The sequence below is a fragment of the Manis javanica genome, chromosome 1 (assembly GCF_040802235.1).
Source record: "Manis javanica isolate MJ-LG chromosome 1, MJ_LKY, whole genome shotgun sequence".
NCBI lineage: Eukaryota > Metazoa > Chordata > Mammalia > Pholidota > Manidae > Manis > Manis javanica.
The window spans coordinates 216,341,125-216,347,124 of record NC_133156.1 but is presented as its reverse complement, the minus strand read 5'-3'; the positions used below and the strand labels follow the sequence as shown (position 1 = coordinate 216,347,124).

At 43.0% G+C, this 6,000-nt stretch overlaps 1 protein-coding gene across 1 annotated transcript in view; it reads left to right on the top strand.

The window, feature by feature from the left end:
- Positions 1 to 316: 316 nt before the first annotated feature.
- Positions 317 to 6,000, top strand: part of RASGRP3 (RAS guanyl releasing protein 3) — a 70,097-nt gene continuing 64,413 nt past the window's right edge. The window contains exon 1 of the mRNA XM_017645558.3: positions 317 to 1,116. The gene's annotated coding sequence lies outside the window, so the exon portion shown is untranslated. The remainder of the gene's footprint in view (positions 1,117 to 6,000) is intronic.

Sequence of the window (6,000 nt, the reverse complement as noted above, 5' to 3'; positions counted from 1 at the left end):
TGCTCTATGGTGCTTGGGCACTGATTTGAGGAAGCGTCACTCTTACTATACCCGAAGTCAGATACCCAAAGTCAGAGAGCCCAAGGGCTTTCCTTGAGCTGAAGAGGAAGGGATGGGAAATCAGCTCAGGTGAGAAGAAGGAATTCAACAGTCTCCAGGATGGCTTGCCACCTCTGTGAGCAGACGGGGAAACAGCGAGTTCACCTTCCTAGCGCACCAAAGGTGGGCAGCAGCCTGTCTGTGAAGGGCTTTGTCAATTTCGTGATCATTTCTGTTTCCATTCTCACTCCGTAGCTGATAATCTCAACTGCTCTGCTGCACCTGAACGTGCCGACACGCTCTCACAGGTAACCACAGTATGCGGAGGTTTGGCCCTGCACTGCCTGAAACCATTTCCAGTGGTCTTCAGATAAATCTGCATTTGATGGTCTTCATTACTTCCTCTCCCACATTTGCCCCTCAGCCTCACTTGGCACAGCAGCCCTGGCCCTAGAACTGAAACCTAATTCTTACACTGTGAGCCTGCCTTCCTCGGGCAAGTCCATTTGCTGCTCTTGAGGCTCTTGCAACAGACTGGAGTCAGGGATGCTGCGGAAACGAAACCAAGATGGATGGGATGGCAGATCGTTGTGCTGTAGGGGCACCTGGAGCAGCCTCCACCTGCTGCGACAGTCTGTGGTTCCCTCTTCTGGCTGGTCGAGAGCCCCCATGAAAACTTGGGGGAGATGAGAGTGCGCAGGGACTGCCAGCCTCCCCCTACCCCACCCCCTACACAAACACATCAAGTTTCCACTCGCAGTGACCTGCTCTCCAGTGTGACTTATCAGCTGTTCAGGGTTTGTCACTAAAAGAAAACACATTGTGGAATGTACTGCTCTGCATGCTAATGAAATGGCTGAACCAGCTCAGGGGTTAGGAGAAGGTTGTGAATTAGGAGAATAATGATCTTCAGTTTCTGACCTCCTGGCACGGCAGCAGTATTTATCAGGAGGCGCATGTGACTGGTTAAGACACAGCCCCAGCTTGAAGGAAACAGCTGCTTGTGGCAGGCTCCGGCACTTGGCAGCTGGACAGGCAGGCTGCTGATGTGAGGAATACGGCAGTAAAACCACCCCAGTAAGTAACTGGATAACTTTCGTGTGTGTGTGTGTGTGTGTGTGTGTGTGTGTGTGTGTGTGTGTGCATGCTTTGCAAGACATTGACCATTTTTAATTTTGATTTTGGTTTTTCTCTGGCACTAAAGGAGGTGTCTTATTTGTACCTACTCTTAATAGCCATTTGCACTTGTACTGATTTCCTTCTTAGAACCTGTTATTTTCAGCAACATTGTTTTCTAACTTTAAGAATGAATAAGGCATATTGCTTGATTCCTATCTAGGAAACAATGAGTTTATTTCCTGGTGTCCAGGATTTTTGTGGTTTGTGGTGTTTGGGTTCAAAGCCAAGATTCAGGTTATGAAGCAGAGGACTTTATTAAAGTGAGGTGATGACTAGCTTTGATTTTAATCATCTTAGTATTGAAACTTGAAAAGTAGTGTTTTGAGACATAACTTGTGAATTTATTGTATGTCTGACCTGACCACTCCTAGTCAGTTTTTAAGACTATCTCATTTAACTATGTCTAAAAATATGCAGTACAGAAAATTAACAAAATAATGTTTAGATTCAAAATCATATTTAGGTTCCAGGCATCCTTTCTAACTCATTGAAAGATATGTTTCAGAGCTATTTTCTTCAACAAGCTAATTCACCTTCATTACTTTAAAGCTAAAATTTTTAGTTGCCCCTGGTCTTCCTTATTTTAGATAGGGGAAAGTTAGTGCTTTTATGATGCTCAGAGTATTTCTTCCTTGTCTATGACCTGGATTATCAAAATGTTTCTTGAAGCTAAGTGTCAGTGGCAGGGGCCTGGGATCCAAATGATTTAGTGGACCTGCTCTTTCTTGGGTTCACTGGGCAAAAATGGAGTTGGCTGTTGGGAGAGCAGTGAAGCAGGTGCTGTACTAGCACAGAGCTGTTGTTCGGAGACTTCGTTCTTCCATAGTAGTCCTCAGACCAAATACTTAGGAAGGGAAAAGGGGAAAGGGAGAAGGCAGAGCCCTGAATAAATGAGATAAACCCCTGCAAGTGAAAGGCCTCTGAATCAGAGCGTTGCAGGCAGATCACCAAATGAATTCCTTTTTTCTGAATTGCCTGGACATCAAGGAGGTGGGCAAAGAGTGGTTGTTTCCATTTAAAGTCTTACCACACAGTTATTTCTCTTGTGACAGGCCCAGAGCACCCTCAAGTGGGTTTGTTTCCCCAGATGACTGATGGATCATACATTCTCAGGTTTTACAATTCCTTGCAATTTCTGCCCGCTGCCCGAAGGGAGCACTGCTTCCCCCTGTCCCCCCACCTCCTCTGCTCCCTGCTGCACGTGAAAATGGAACAAAAGTGACCAAGGCCTGCTGGTTCTGCCACTGTTTCCCACAATACATTTGGCCTTGAGACCACATCAGCCAAAGATCTGGGATGGAAGGGTTACAGATGCCCCATCTGAAAAAGATGGCCCATCTGGCATGGGGAAGTTTTCCCCTTCTTTTTCTTAAAATGCAGAGGAATCTACAAAACCTAGAGTGTCCAATGAGAAGAATGTATTTCCAACTTCTCTGTTCCTCTTTATGCTATTTATATAAAGTCCTTGAGTCAGCATGTGGCCATGTGGCCCAGTGACTTCCCTGTCTGACTGCAGGGCACCGATGGCCCCCAGGCTTTACGGAGTTTGATTCTGGTGCCTTTTCTCTGTTTCTGCAGGCTGAGAGTGGAACAGAACTCCCAGGGGAAACTATCTCCTGAATAATAGAATGGGGGATTTAAATGGCAATCAGAATACCCTTTTAATTACTCAAGTGTGGACATTATGAGAGCCCACAGATTGGTTTTGAAAAACCCAATGACACCTTGACTTTCAAAATAATAATAATAGATAATAAAAATATTTTATATGCTGATAGTATGTCCATAAAGTCAAAAGCTTTCAGATCTGGATAGGAATTACAGAACACAATTTAACACCGTCATGTCCAAGTTGAGGAAATTGTAGCAAATTTATCTGGGTCATAGTGCCCATTAGTTGCAGAGCCAGAAAAGAGAGCGCAAGGCTTCTTTTACGATTACCGTCATAATAGTAACACCAATAATTATAACTTACATTTATTGTGCACTTACTATGCCAAATGATATGCTAAGCATTTGTTTTTATTTTCATCTAATCCTCACAATAAGCCTGTGGGCTATCAGTTGCTATTACAGTTTTATAGATGAGAAACTGAAGCTCAGAGACCCCCTTAGTCACTCGGCTAGACATCACAAAGGCAGAAGTCAAACCTTGTTCTGACTCCAGAACCTGCACACATTAAAAAATCAAAGTGGAACACATGCTAATCCCATGCATTTGAACATAAAAGTCATGTAATGCACAGGGGGGCCATCAGGTGAGAATTTGGGGATCAACAGAGGTGAGGCTCAGAACCTCACCCCCCCTGCTTTGAGAGAAATCTTCTGCATCCGTGGATGTCTTGCTGCCCTTGTCTAGCCTGGATTAATACTTAGTCCATAGGCACACACCTGATCATCTGATCATCTACATTTGCCTTCTTACAGCACTAAACTATGTTTTCTACCTTTATCTTGCATCTACCTACCACTTCAGCATTTTATTAAAAATAAAAATAATAATAATAATAGGAGAAATGTGGGATCAACATATAAATCAAGTACAAAAATCAAATGAATATTCATATTTGACCTGATGGTTTATAGGTCATATTGCATGATCAAAACCGAAAGTTTCTGTGATGAATGCCCTTGTACTGTTCACCATGTAAGAATTTATTCACTCTGTAAGAATTCGTTCACCATGTAAGAACTTGTTCGTTATGCTTCAGAAGATTGGAGACTGACGAGAATTAGGCTTGAGATGGATTAATGATTGTACATTGAGCATTGACCCCCCTATACTGAATTTTATTGTTGTTAACAACCATTTGATCAATAAATATGAGAGATGCCCTCTCAAAAAAAAAAAAAAAAAAAAAAAAAAAAAATCATGTAATGCAAATGAGACTATTTCAACACAATACAATTAGACACACAATGTGTGTTATGGCCCTTTCGTACTCTCCACGGCAGGAAGGGTGAGGTTTCCCCTTGTGACGGTGCAAGCCCAAGCTGTACAATAGGATCCCAGAGAGGCAACATGTTTTTCTCTTTGAGAACAGGTCAGTGATGGCCCTCATGCTGGGAAGAACAGCAGCTGAGAGCTTTCGAACACCCTGCTCTCACTGCCCCTTCTGGCCTTTCCTCCGTTTTTCCTGTCACTCCTTTCCTTTGGAGGACAGCCTCTCCACCCATGCCCCACCCCACGAGCTAGCTTAGGGGTGATGACTATTAAGACCTGCTCATGTGGTTCAGCCTGGAAGGGTTGTTGTCCAAGTAGGTTGCTGTTTATAAATAGAAGCAATGCAATCCTTCCCTCTGTTTGTTCCTTTGTATTGAGCTACGAGAGAGGGTTGCAGGCCAGGGAACTAGGTAGAGAGGCAAAAGGGGAGAGATGTGCTTTTCTCTGCAGACTGGAATGCTGCCTGCACCCCCTTTGCCCAGGTGTACTTTTCTCCCCCTACCTGCCACATGTCTAAAGAATGGCCCTCTTCCTTGTGGGCCATGGACCTGCTGCTTTGCTGGGTCACTAGCCAGAGGCAGAGACCTCAGAGGAACCTACTTCTTGAACCCTTCTGGAAATTTAATTTAGCTCTCCATATTCTTCCATGTGGTTAAATGTCAAAATTTGGGTGATGAGAAAGTACAGAAGCAGCAGAAAGGTGCTTTGGTTAATCAGGAGGAAAATTAAGTAAGTAGACCATTCATGTATGTCTTTGAGAAAATTATCAGTGTTTTTTCAAGACTGTTATGACAAGATTATACATTTTGAAGGTCAAGCTATTTATAGAAAGAAAAGGGAATTTATGATCTACTTCTCACCTGCCTGATGCTTCTAAAACTAACTCCAACTCAAGAGTAGTAGCAGTACAGTCTGCTAAACCAGAACCACTAGAAATTATGTCTAATTCTTGCTGAGAATTGCTTATTTCGATAGAACCGACATAGCCCAGTGGGGGTTACATGGAGACACATGAGATGGACTTGAAATCACTGCAGAGTCCACAAGTCATATTCTAGAGCTAGTCTGAAGCAAAATCAAGTGTTTGACTATTTTCTTTGGACCTTTTAGAATAAGGAAACAAATTGTGATGCAGTCTTTATTTTATGTCTTGTTTTTTTTGTCAGATCGTTCCCAAAAAGTAAAGTCCCTTGGGTCTCACTTTCCCTCTCTATTCATTGCTCATTTGCATTCCCTGGAGTTGCTTAGCTGTTCATGTGTCATGTTCCCATTGTTTTATGGATTTGAAAGCCTGGTGTTTTTGCTGTTTCAAATGATCACAGTAGTACCTCTGGAGTCTGTGGCGTGTAGACTTGTGCTTTGATCTTCTTTGAGCCTATCTACAGTATCAAGAAGACAAACTTCTGTACTTATGTAGGAATTTTCTGGAATAAGGCACTTTCTGGCACTTTGCCTCAATCCTGTGAATGAGGGGAACACCATCCACTGTTAACAGTGAGGAAACCACGAATGAGAGAAAGTGTGACATGTCCGTGGCCATGAAACTAGTAACTGGCAGAGCTCAACTAAGTCCCTAATCTTCTGACTCTGAAAGACGTCTATGGTATTGTCCTTTATACCCAAAGTGCTGTAATTTGTACTATCTTCTGAGGCACAAAATGTAAAAGGATGATTGATTCATGATCTGCCATCTCATGCATGTCAGTGATGGCATTTCTAAAGCCTATGGACGATTGGCTTTGGAAATAGGGTCAGCTTAGTTACAGACAGAGTAGTATTTGCTCAGGGTAGTATATTTAAAGGAACTTAGTGGTCATTTTCCTCCTCTGAAGACCCAA